The sequence below is a fragment of the Peromyscus californicus genome, unplaced genomic scaffold (genome assembly GCF_007827085.1).
Source record: "Peromyscus californicus insignis strain IS unplaced genomic scaffold, ASM782708v3 Scaffold_4__1_contigs__length_199733344, whole genome shotgun sequence".
NCBI classification, from domain to species: domain Eukaryota; kingdom Metazoa; phylum Chordata; class Mammalia; order Rodentia; family Cricetidae; genus Peromyscus; species Peromyscus californicus.
In genome coordinates, this window is record NW_026294562.1 from 98,618,684 (window position 1) to 98,632,258 (window position 13,575).

The window sequence follows — 13,575 nt, forward strand, 5'->3', positions numbered from 1 at the left end:
CCTACCCTTTTCTGTAGAAATAGTCTCAGTACTTGGGAAGCAGAGGCTGGAGGATCTCTGAGTTTGAGGCCAGCTTGGTCTACAGAGTGAGTTCCAGGACAGCCAGGGCTACACAGAGAAACCCTGTCTCAAAAAACTAAAAAACAAACAAAAAATCCAACCTCTCCTTCCCTCCCCCAAAAAACAACCAACAATAACAGCAACAACAACAAAAACGACTGTTACACAGCACTGAACGGTGAGTTTGGTATTACTGCTTTCCCAGACATTTTCTGGGAATCGTACAAACAAGACTATCAACTTTGGTTTACAATAAAAAGAGTCTAACTTCCCTTTCCATCTCTCTCTGTCTCTCTCTGTCTCTCTCTGTCTCTCTCTCTCTCTCTCACACACACACACACATACACACACACACACACACACACACACACACACACACACACACACACACAAGGCTGTTACAAAAACAACTAAAGATGGACTCTTAAGAAGCCTGGATAGATGGCTCAGCAGTTGAGAGTTCATGTTGCTCTGTCATGGGGACTAAAAATCCCAGCACCCACATTGTGTAGCTCACAGATGCCTCTAACTTCAGTCCCAAAGAATCAGAAGCCTCTGAAGTCACCTGTGCACACACTCACACTGACACATCCTTTCTGTTTTTCAAAACAAGCCATATTGACCATCTTCTGAGTGCCCCTCTTTTAACCCTTGTGCTTAAATCTACGTTGAAATGTCTTCCTAATAACCAGTGCTTCATACTGACTGGTCCTGAAGTCCTTTTCTGTGGGAAAGGCAAGAACTGCATCTTCACCAAGCGGAGGCCCGTGCCCCACTGTCACTGACTCTTCGGTTCTTTCTCCGCCACTTCCTGACCCGGAGAACTCCTTACACTTACATGCATTTTGATGGTGTGTACTGATTGTATACATCACGATCTTGGGGACAAATCTCTGGGCTTGTTTGTGAGGGATTTGTTAGATAAGGTTGAGGTGAGAGGACCCACCCTATCTGACAGATTAGATTAAAAAAAAAAAAGAAGAAGAAGAGAAAGTGAACTGAGCACCAGTATTAATCTCCCTCTATTTCCTGACTCTGGGCACACTGTGACCAGATGTCTTGAGCTCCTGCCACTGTATACCTGAGCCATAATAGATCAGGCACAGTGTGTGGTGCAAAGAAAATGTTTTTACATTTGTCCTGGTCTGGAATTAATTTTTATTCCATTAGAAGTTTGGGATGTTGGACTATGAGTAAAGCTTGAGAATTAATTTATAATTATATGGATATTAAGAGAATTCCAGAGAGTTACTTGATGTTAGAATTATGGAGACATTACTGATTTGTAAAGATGCTGACAATCTTGGAAAGGATGAGCTCCAAGGAAGCTTTCTCAGGAAGGGAAGTGTGTAGAAGAAGGGGAGAAAGTGTCCCTATATCTTGTTCTTTCTTCATTTCATGCCTATGACAGAGATAGGGTATAGGGAGGGCATTTGACTTGTTGGGCCTTCAGTGCATCTTTCCCAGAATTAAGAATCAGATGTGGGAATCTATGCAATGTATTTTTTTTTTTTAATTTTTAGAGCCTTATACAGTATATTTTATCGTATTGTACTGGCTGGTTTTCTGTGTCAGTTTGACACAAGCTAGAGTCATCAGAGAGAAAGGAGCCTCAGTTGAGGAAATGCCTCTGTGAGATCTAGCTGTAAGGTGTTTTCTCAATTAGTGATCATTTGGGGAGGGTCCAACCCATGGTGGTTGGTGCCATCCCTGGGCTGGCAGTCCTGGGTTCTATAAGAAAGCAGCCTAAGCAAGCCTTGGGATGCAAGCCAGTAAGCAGCACTCCTCCATGGCCTCTGCATCAGCTCCTGCCTCCAGGATCCTGCCTTGTTTGAGTTCCTGTCCTTACTTCCTTCAGTGATAAACAGTGATATGGAAGTGTAAGCCAAATAAACCCTTTCCTCCCCTACTTGCTTTTTGGTCATAGTGTTTTGTTGAAGCAATAAAAACCCTAAGTAAGCCGGGCGGTGGTGGCACACGCTTTTAATCCTAGCATTCAGGAGGCAGAGCCAAGTGGATCTCTGTGCGTTTGAGGCCAGCCTGGTCTACAGAGCGAGATCTAGGATAGGCGTCAAAAACTACACAGAGAAACCCTGTCTTGAAAAACAAACAAACAAACAAACAAACAAACAAAAAACCCTAACTAAGACACATATTCTTTCCTGTCCTCCAACTTCTCCCAGCCTTTCCCTTCATGTTCTATTAAAGAAATAAAATAAAAAAAAAAGACTAAAATCATGGAGTATTATTTATGTTGGCCATCTACTACTGAACATGGAGCCTGCCCTGGAGTGTTGTTGATATACACAGTATCACTCCCCTGAAGAAACCTGATTTTCCCTCTCCCTGAAGCTATCATTTATACATAGTTTCTTGGATAGGGGTGGGATTTTGTGTCCACTTTGCCTCCTTTGTGCTAGAATTTTTGTCTAGCTTGAGCTTGTGCAGGTCTTGTGTGTACTGTCACAGACTCTGTGAGTTCATTTGTGCATCAGCCCTGTTGTGGAGACATCCATATTTAAGCTGAGTGTTCCAAGGTCTCTCATTTTCTACACATTGTCCAGTTGTGGGTGTCCCCTGTTTATTACCATCTACTGCAAGAAGAAGGTTCTATGCTGAGGGTTGAATGATGAATGCATGATCCATAAGTATAGCATTTTGTCATTAGGAGTCATTTCATTGTTATGTTGATTTAGTAGAATAATAGTAGTAGGTTTTCCTCTAGGGTTCATGAGTCTCAGGTTCTTGGCCTTGTTAGCAATATTGGTTATGGGTTTCATCTCATGGAGTAGGCCTAAGATCTAATGGGAAAGTAGTTGGTTAATCCTATAACACTTGTGCCACTATTACACTAGTGGGCATATCTTGCAGGTAAGTTGTTATGATAGCTCATAGGGTTTGTAGCTGGGTGAGATTGATTGCTACTTTTCTCCCGCAAAATCCAGCTATACCTCTCTTAGGCATATACCCAAAGGACTCTACATCTTACTGAAGAGATACTTGCTTATCCATGTTAATTGCTGCTCTGTTCAGAATAGCCAGAATTTGTGAGCCACCATGTGGTTGCTGGGAACTGAACTCAGAACCTCTGGAAGAACAGTCAGTGCTCTTAACCTCTGAACCATCTCTCCAGCCAGAATTTGTAAACAGTCAATATGCCCATCAGTTGATGAATAGATGATGAAAATATGGTATATTTACACAATGGAATATTATGCAGTTGTTAAAAAAATGGAATTATGAAATTTACAGGTAAATGGATGAAGCTAGAAACAATCACTGCTAGTGACAGTAACAACCATGCTGAATGATCCCAGCAGGACAAACCCAGAAGGACAAACATGTTTTCTCTTATACATAGATGTTAGCTTTCACAATTTGTATATGTGTGGGGAGAAGGGGATCATCCTAAGAATATAGGATATATAATATAGTGTTATAAAGGGATAATGGGGAAATTTGAAAAGGGGGACTTAAGGGGGTGACAGATGGGAGGGTCGTGTAGAGGAGGGAATGGGGAGAGACAGCTAACACTAAAGGCTTTTTGAGAAGTCATATGAAAACCTACTACTGTAGAAGCTTCATAAATTTTATGTCTTAGGGTTTTTATTACTGTGAAAAGACACTGTGACCACAGCAACTCTTACAAAGAAAACATTTAATTGAGGTGGTGATTTACAGTTTCAGAGGTTCAGTCCATTATCATCATGATGGGGAGCATGTCAACATGCAAGCAGATATGGAGCTGGCTACATCTTGACCAGAAGGCAGCAGGAAGTTGACTGACTACACTGAGTGAAGCTTGAGAAGAGACCTCAAAGCTGCCCCCACTGTGACACACTTCCTCCAACAAGACCACACTTCCTCTAACAAGGCTACATTTCCTAACAGTAGCACTCCCTTTGGGGGCCACTTTCTTTCAAACCACCACAGTATACATATATAAAAGGAATTTAAATGGAATCACTATTTAATGGAAGACAATGCCCCAACTAGAACCATGCAGTTTTTAATTTATGTTTAAATTCACTAATGAAAAGGTGTCTTTGGTCTAGAGCACATTCATGTTTATTAATTGACAAAGTGAATATTTAAAACCCAGAACAGCTCAATCTAAACTGTCAAATATAAGTTTTCTATTTCCATAAACTCAGCTCTGTAATTCTTTTCTTTTTAAAGATGTTTATGTGTAGCTGTCAGTGTGTGTGAGTATATGTGAACATGTTTCTGTGCACAGAGACTTGGTTGAGTGCCGTCTTCTATCACTCTCTGCATACTTCTTTGAGGCTAGTTCTCTCCCTGAATCTGAGACTTGCATTTTCTCAGCTAGGCTAGAATCCAGCAAGCCGCAACAATCCTCCTGACTGTTCCCCTTGGAGCAGGTATTATCAGGGTGTATGGGCTACTAAGCTTCATATATGGTGCTGCAATCTGAACTTTGGTTCGCATGTTTGAATAGCAAATACTCTTCACCTCTGCCCTCAACTCCATGATTCTCGTTAGCTGCTGCACCCTGCACCCATCTCCGTCTTACATGTCCACCCTTTTTTCCTTTATTCCTTGCAGTCACACACATAAATAAATGTAATAAAATGTTATCATACTCCAAGAATACTGCCAAGCTTAGAAATTTGAATGATGATGGTAAAAGACGTGACCAAGCCCCCACCCCCCACCCCAAAATAGAGCCCAGAAAAAACTATTTATGTGTTTGAAGCTCAAGGGCAGTTCAGATTGAGTCAAGAGGATGAGGCAGAGGTTGGGTTGGTATATGTTTGTCTTCCAGCTTTCAGGTTGATTTGTAAGGTTTCTGAGTCCCAAGGTGGACATGTTCCTACCATACTTATTTTAAGCTGCCCACATGGCGATGACTTGGCTGAAATTTTTTTTTTCATTGCTGTTGATTTTGTTTTCTGATTTGGATAGGTAATTAAAGATTTGATCTAGAAATCAGGTTTGAAAAATGCTGTATTAAAGAAAGAGTTTTACCTAGAATAAATTTTGATTTATTCTGTCTTGTTCTGAGCTTTTTACATGACCAAAAATTAAGTGTTTAAGAATTAGAAAAACAATATTACATTTCTTTCCTTCTCTATCTTATTTTGTAACTCTAAAAAGCTATAGCCACATCATGTGTGAGGAGGTAGGCACAGAAGTACAAACTATTTCAAACACAGGCTTATGGCACACATAGAGCCCCCTGAAGGTTGTTGTATTTGGCAGTGGAGATGGCATAGTTTGAAATCCTCCTGGGACCTTCTTCTCTCAGGATATCAGCTGTCCTGGAAGAGCTGAGGCTGCAGTGGGGACTCAGTGTACCTCAGCCTTTGAGATCTCAGGCCCTTACCAGCTACACCCTTGGGATGGGTGTCTGTACAATCCCCAATTCACTGATGAGGTTCATATGTATGGTCCCTCGGGGACCTGCAAGCTCAGAGCAGGCCTCTCTGAAGGTCTAGGAAGAAAAATAAGAAGATTTCCTTTAAATAGTGCTATTTCTCTTTGTCCTTCAGTCCTCATCAAGGATCTGGGGTTTGGGAAGTGTTGGGTTTGGATAAGGCAGGCAAGAATGGCAAGCCAAAGTGAGTGAAGTTCTGGAGGCCAAGTGGGGAGCAGAAGAGAGCTGAGAGACACAAGGGTGGGCCTAGTCTAGTTCCTGTAAGTAAGTCTTCAAGGCTGGGTACCAGATTATACTGTATCAGAGAATGGAATGACTATAGGTAAGTGGGATAGTGGAACAATGAGGCTGGCTAGAGAGCTTGGATCCAGAAGGATGGAATCTGACTCTGGCTCTGAGGCTTTTATGCATTTTGAGGGTTTCTAACATCCATGCATATTAGGATATGTCTGTGATAATGAAAGTATTACATAACAGTTTGTTATTTGTTAACATTTAAAATTTAATTTATTATGTACTTTGTGTGTGTGTGTGTGTGTGTGTGTGTGTGTGTGTGTGTGTGTGTGTGTGTGGTGAGAGGGGGTGGTAGTGGTGGTGGTGGTGTGTGTGTGTGTTACACATGTCACAGCATGCTTATGGAGGCCAGAGGACAGCTTGTGGCGTCCGTTCTTTCCTTCCACCTTATGTGAGGACGCTGGGTACTGAACTCAGGTGGCAGGTGTCCTGAGCCATTCACCTGCCCTAAGCTTTGCTATTTATTAAGAGCTTGTAATCTCTGCACTTCTATCAAGAGCTTATAATTTCCCCGGTTCTATGAAGAAAAAGACATTTTGGGGATATCAACTCATGTGTTCAGCGTAACACAGGTAGGAAACATAGATCGAACTCATACGCAACTTAGCTCTGAAAGTTGTCTTTTAAGTTACCGCGTATTTTGCTTTATTTATTTGGTTTATGAGACAGTGTCTTACTCTGTATTCTAGGTCTGGAACTCACTATTTGATCCATTCTGGCCTTAAACTTGTGGGGACCTTCCAAGTACTCAGATTGTAGGTCACCATACTCTTGGCTTTTAAACTGTTGTGTGTACTATACTGTGACTGTAAGTTTTGTGAGTCTGCATGTGTCTCGGCATATGTATCATTGCATGTGCATTTCCACTCCATTCTGTATTCACCCAATCATTTTAGCCATCTATTAATTATAGTGACTCATGAGAGCAGATGTGGGGCGGAAAGAATGGTAAATGGAAGCCAGTGTGCTGTGCTTTACATATGATCAACTTAGGGTAATTAGTGTTTTATAGCAATTGAGCTTTAAGCAAGACAGTAAAGCTGTAATGTGGAAATATCTCAACCTTAAGCAAGAGAGGGGACTAAATCAAGGCACAGAGCCGTCCTCAGTGCTGCCACACACTGGTGGGACACTTCACAAAGTGAAACATTTTCTGGAAAACTTTCAGGGAAGCCTGCTGCTCAAAGACCAGCTTTCAGCAGGTCAGAGAAACTGGAAAGGGGGTGTGGCATGGGAGGAACTACGTACACACAGGAGACGTTTTTCTGAGGGCCAAAGCTTAATTCTTCATTTTATTTTTCTCTCTGCTGGTTTTTCTGTTTTACGTTTTTCTCCTACCCCTTTTATACCACCTAAGGCAGATTTTTTTAAATTAAAAAATTTATTCATTTTACATATCAGTCACAGATCTTCCTCTCATTCATCCTCCCTCTCCCCACATCCCTGCCTAACTTCCTCCCAACCCACCCTCATCACTTCCTCCAGAAGGGTAAGTTCTCCTATGGGGGGGACAGCAAAACCTGGTACATTCAGCTGAGGCAGGACCAACTCCCCCCGACCCCTGCATCAAGGGTGAGCAAGGTGTCTGACCACAGATAATGGGATTCAGAAAGCCAGCTCGTGCACCAGGGATAGATCCTGATCACACTGCCAGGGGCCCCTCAGATCCAGATGCACAACTATCCCCATATGCAGAGGGTCTAGTCTGGTCCTGTGCAGGTTTCACAGCTGACGGTTTAAAGTTTGTGTTTCTATGAGCTTGGTTCAGTTGTCTCTGTAGATTTTCCCATCATGATCTTGAAAATTGGAAAATCTAAAAGAAGTGGAATTTCTTGAAAAACCATCTTTGTATAGTCTGATTTGAGGTTTTAGTTAGCAACTTCCTTTAGGAGTTCTAGTTTGCCATTAGGCTGGGTCCTTGAAACCAGCACAGTGGGGCTCAGGACAATAGAGGAAGGAAGAAGGTACATGCTAACCAGACCTGTAAATGGGAGGCACTGTGAAGACAGATTAAGGAATTTATTCATCTTAACATTTTGCAAATTACTAAATAGAAAAATATTAATTCTTAAGGGAAATTTGTGTGAGGTAGACATTGTAGAGATCAAAGGCAAGAAATTGGGTAGAGGAAATCAGCAACTGTCTCTTGTATGCAGAGGGTCTAGTTCGGTCCCATGCAGGTTCCACCACTGTCGGTCTAAAGTACGTGAGTTCCTATGAGCTTGGTTCAAGTTGTCTCTGTAGATTTCCCCATCATAATCTTGACACCCACTCATCCCCCCGCTCCCGCTTGTCCATATAATCCCTCTTCCCTTTCTTGGACTGGACTCCCATAGCTCGGCCTGGTGCTTGGTTGTGGATCTCTGCATCTGCTTCCATCAGTTACTGGATGAAGGCTCTCTGATGACAGTTAGGTTATTCACCAATTTGATTATCAGGGTAGGCCAGCTCAGGCACTCTCTCTCCACTATTGTTAGTATTCTAATCTGGGGTCATTCTTGTGGATTCCTGGAAATTTCCCTAGCACCAGGTTTCTACCTTAACCCATAATGTCTCCCTCTATCAGGGTATCTCTTTCATTGCTCTCCCATTCCGTTCCTCCCCAACTTGACCATCCCATTCTTTCCCTTCTTCTTCTTTCTTCTTCTTCTTCCTTCTTCTTCTTCTTCTTCTTCTTCTTCTTCTTCTTCTTCTTCTTCTTCTTCTTCTTCTTCTTCTTCTTCTTCTTCTTCTTCTTCTTCTTCTCCTTTTTTTTAAAAAAGATTTACTTATGTATGCAGTGTTCTGCCTGCATTATGCCTGCAATGCAGGCCAGGGGAGGGAACCTGAATGCATCATAGATGATTATGAGCCACCATGTGGTTGCTGGGAATTGAACTCACGACTCTGGAAGAGCAGCTAGTGCTCTTAACCTCTGAGCCATCTTTTCAGTCCCAAGGCAGATATTTCTATACAAGAAAAGATTACTTCACAACCACAAGTTACATATTTTCCAAAACCAAATTAAAATCTATACATAAGAAGTCACATTAAGATCACAAGTTACATGTTTTCCTTAGAAGCCCACAAGTGGTTAAACATTTTTCTTTGTATTAATTTCCCCACCATAACACCTTCACCCCAAAGTAATTATTCTTTTATTTCGGATTAGCAAAGTTTTAGGCAAGCTAAGTAGATTTCAGCCAGTTTCTTTTGTACTGGCAGGCAGCTGTTTGCGATTTCAGTGGAGCAGATTCCTATTTTCTGCTCTAGAGAAACTTTAAACAAGTGGCCAGTTAGCCATTTATTTTTCTTTATACACAACAGGTTCATATATTTTCCTTTCACAACTTTGTTTTTTTCTAGGTGCACACCAGGGCCTGTGATTAATTCTGTAAGTCACATGACCAAGGAACTCAGTTCTAACTTTAGGTTTAGGGACCATAATTGGTTTCTTTGATCATCAGCCTGTTTTTCCACAGGCAGAATTTATGGGTCTATAAGGCACGAAACATCCTTGTTCTTGCTTTCCATAGTCTGCAAATCTCACATCTGACAAACAGGAAGGTGACTTTTAGCCTTTTTTTTTTTTTCCCCTTTTCTGTATCTTTTATTGCAGCAATCTGCGGAATAACCTAAACCATTCTCCTTATCATCTTTCCTAACTGTCCTAACCACCTGTATCTTTTAGGCTAATTCAGAAAGTTCAATTAAATCATAGATCTAACTAATCATCATTGCTCTTGCAAAAATCATCTTCATCATGATCTGCAAGTAAATTGCCCAGTGAAGAGTGGGATTTTCCCAAGGACCAATCACACTATACTAGATACAGTGGGATGCCTTCACATAGAAATCCCATCATGCCAAATACAACAGGAACATGGCAGCAGCAAACAGAAGGAAGAACAGCAAAAGCAAGGGGCATTCTGGAAACATTCCTTCCAGGGCTTTGCCTCTCCAGGATGCACCTGGGTAGCTTTGCTATCCACTGGGCTGTATTCCATAAGCTCCATTGCTGTCTGTAGCTCCTCTGAAACGGCCACCGCCTGCATAAGCCAAAATGAAAGGAAGTGTCAATAAAAATGACAATTGCAATCTTACTTATCTTTAATGAAAATGCTTTTAGTGTTTGCATGTGGCTTGGTACAAACTGGCTTCCAATTTGTGTAAGCTTATTTTGCTTTACATGGAAAGTAATACAGATTTAATATATGAAAATTATTGGCAGAGACACTTAGACTATGAGAATATTCATTTTTATTTGGCTTAATTAATGATATTTAGTTTATAAATGTTCTTTAAATTTTTTTTTTTTTTTTTTGGTTTTTTGAGACAGGGTTTCTCTGTGTAGCTTTGTGCCTTTCCTGGAACTCACTCTGTAGTCCAGACTGGCCTTGAACTCACAGAGATCCACCTGCCTCTGCCTCCTGAGTGCTGGGATTAAAGGCATGCGCCACCACCGCCAGGCTTATAAATGTTCTTGAGTGACACTGTTGTATAGGCATTGAGGATGGTATGAAAAAAGATCAAAACTGACACGATTTTGTCTTATAGTCTAGCCTGGAAAAGAAATGTTAAATAAGTAATATGAATATTATGAATTTCCTAAAAGAAGAAATATGCTTTTTAAATATAGAGAAACCTGGAAACTTTTTTCCAGGGATGTATCATTTACATGCACGGAGTGGAATGGGCTTGCCTGAAGCTGAAGCGATGAGTGGAACACAGCTTTGCTGGGTAGGAGAAGGGCTGGGAGAAGTCCTTTCAATGGAGGGAGACATATGTGTCCCGGCCTCATTAAGAATGGTATGGAGATGTACCTCACTGTGTTTGCACAGCACATGTCATCCGCTTCGACTTCTCTTTATGTATGGACTGATCGGTTTTGAGTTACAGTGCTTCCAACTGTAGCTCTGGAGTTGGGTCACAGTATGACACTTCTGTCACAGTATGAAGAAGGACTTTAAGGAAAAGGTTTTAGTGGGTCTCACGAGTGCAAACATCTGCAGTTAATGAATCGATGCCAAAAAATTAGAAAGATTTGTTTGGAGGGTAATAAGAAAACAGGGAAAGTGGCTGCGTGAATGGGGTCTCACTAGGGGACAGTTAGCTCAAATAATTACATAAAAAGCAAAGATTCGAAAAGGCTGGTGAGATGCCTTAGTGGGTAAAAGTGCTGGCCGAACAAGCTTGTGACCTGAGCTGGATCCCTAAAACCCATGTCAAGGTGGAAGGAGAGAACCGACTCCATAAAGTTGCCCTCTGACCTCCACGTGACCTGCGCACACACAATAAATAAACACAATTGAATTCTAGGAAATGCCTGTAAGTAACATGACTTATATTTTCATTAAAGAGTCTTCCTTTAAACAGTACAGTTCCCTTTTCTCTATTTAGTGATTACATCCTAAAATTTACTTAAAATATTTTTAAGTAGCTTTATTTAGTATGAGTGTGTGTGTGTGTGTGTGTGTGTGTGTGTGTGTGTGTATACTCTAGTCTGCAGAGTGGAGGTCAGAAGACAGTTTGCAGGAGTCAGTTTCTCCTTCCACTATGCGGGTCCCATGAATCAAACTCAGGCCATTGGACTTGGTGGCAAGTGCCTTTACCTGCCAGTCCATCTGCCACTGACCCTCAAATTTGCTTTTTCTTATTTCCATGTTGCTAAGCTTTCTTCTGTTACATTTAAATTTGTCCAAAATACACTTATTTATTCTTTTATTTTATCCTTTCTGGGTCATTTTGTATAAGTGTTTCACAGGCCAGCAACATATAATTGGATTTTATTTAAAAAAAAAAACTTTACAGGCCGGGCGGTGGTGGCGCACGCCTTTAATCCCAGCACTCGGGAGGCAGAGCCAGGTGGATCTCTGTGAGTTCGAGGCCAGCCTGGGCTACCAAGCGAGTCCCAGGAAAGGCGCAAAGCTACACAGAGAAACCCTGTCTCGAAAAACCAAAAAAAAAAAAAAAAACTTTACAGAGAACAAATTTTATAATAGAAAAGTTCAAACAATATATGTCTGTAGCTATAAGTGATGTGGTTGGTGCCTTACTGTTGACCTGCCTTATGGTTTTAGTTTGCTATGCTTTCTTCGTGATATGTAACCCTCCGTTTATTGCTGTGCTTGATATCATGTACTTTCTGTTCTCCACAGAGCTTGCTAGCTCCATCGTGAATTTTGCTTATGAACATAGAAGTTTTAAAGACTTGATGCTTAGTATTTGATTCTCAAATGTGCTGTTTACTTATTGTGTACCTTTTGAAAAGTCATTTCTCTCTGATTTAGTTTGTACATCTGTAAAATATGGACAATATTCTGGTGTATCTCATAGCTTTGTTTTGTTGTTGTTTTTTTTCTTTTTTGAGATAGAGTCTCATATATCCTAGGTTGGCCTCAAATTTGCTATTTACTCCCAGATGACCTTAACTTCTGATCCTCCTCAATGCTGGGATTACGGACAGGTGATGGCACCCAGGATGTACGCAATGCTTATATGAAATCCACGGCTTCCGACAGGCTTTGCAAGCACTATACCGTCTGAGTTAGGTTCCCCAATCTTCTTGGAGAACTTTTAGGAGAGTTACAAAAGTGGTTTCACGCTAAGATCTTCAAGTGTTGTCAAATGCTGAAAATTCTCAAAACAAATCTTACCAAGTTTCTTTGTTTCTACTTTGACTCAGCATTTAGAGTAACTACATTCTGCATTTCGTCCACTAGAGGTCCTCCCAGCATTCTTTTTAAAAAGTACAATAGGCTCAAAGTCTTCTCCAGTTCTTACAGATTTTCCTCCTTCATCCTTGACGGGTAGCCTGGAGGTCCAGCTTCACATGTTGTTCACCACGAGGAGGCATCAGGTATCCCTGTCTCAGAACACGTTGATCTGAAAGTCCCAGGGCTTGGAGGACAGGGACTGAAACAGGTGTGGGGTTGGTGTTTGGACAAATCTCAGTTCTTTGAATTAGTGTCCTTTCTACAGCTTCACGTCTCCTGTGAGTCCTCAGCATTTCACAGTGCCTGCAGGCATCTCCTGGTAAAGGATAGCATCACGAAAGAGTGCTGGTCATGGGATCAAATGACCTTGGCTCTGCCAGTTACTAAAGATGACACCTTCCTTGGCCAGATAGATAACTTCACAGATGTTCAGTTTCTCAAAACGAAAGTGAAAAGACAAAATTCATTTTTTAAAAAAGATTTGTCTATTTATTATGTATACAGCGTTCTGCCTGCATGTATCCCTGCAGGCCAGAAGAGGGCACCAGATCTCATTACAGATGGTTGTGAGCCACCATATGGTTGCCGGTAATTGAACTCAGGACCTCTGGAAAAGCAGTCAGAGCTCTTAGCCACTGAGCCATCTCTCCAGCCCCCAAAAACCAAGTTTTTTTTTCTTTTCCGAGACAGGGTTTCTCTGTACTCACTCTGTAGTCCAGGCTGGCCTCGATCTCACAGAGATCCACCTGCCTCTGCCTCCCGAGTGCCGGGATTAAAGGTGTGCGCCACCACCACCCAGCAAAATTCATTTTTTAATGAGGAGCTTCTAAATAAGATAACACATAAGAGATGTTGGAATATAGTAGGTATCCAAAACTGTTAATTAACTCATGTTCCCAGTAGTGAGACATTCTCTTTAGCATATTCCTTTTCCTGTATGCAGTTAGAGTACTTGTTTCTATACACACCCACAGTAATGAATTATATAGACTCAGGGAAAACTTGGTCACTTAAATAGGATTAGTAGTTTCAGAACTGGACAAATTATTTCTCTATGATTTAGAAACTTAGGGATTAACACCAGGAGTCTGATGGCTCTTTCTCAAAGTCATGAGTATTGCTCTTTTT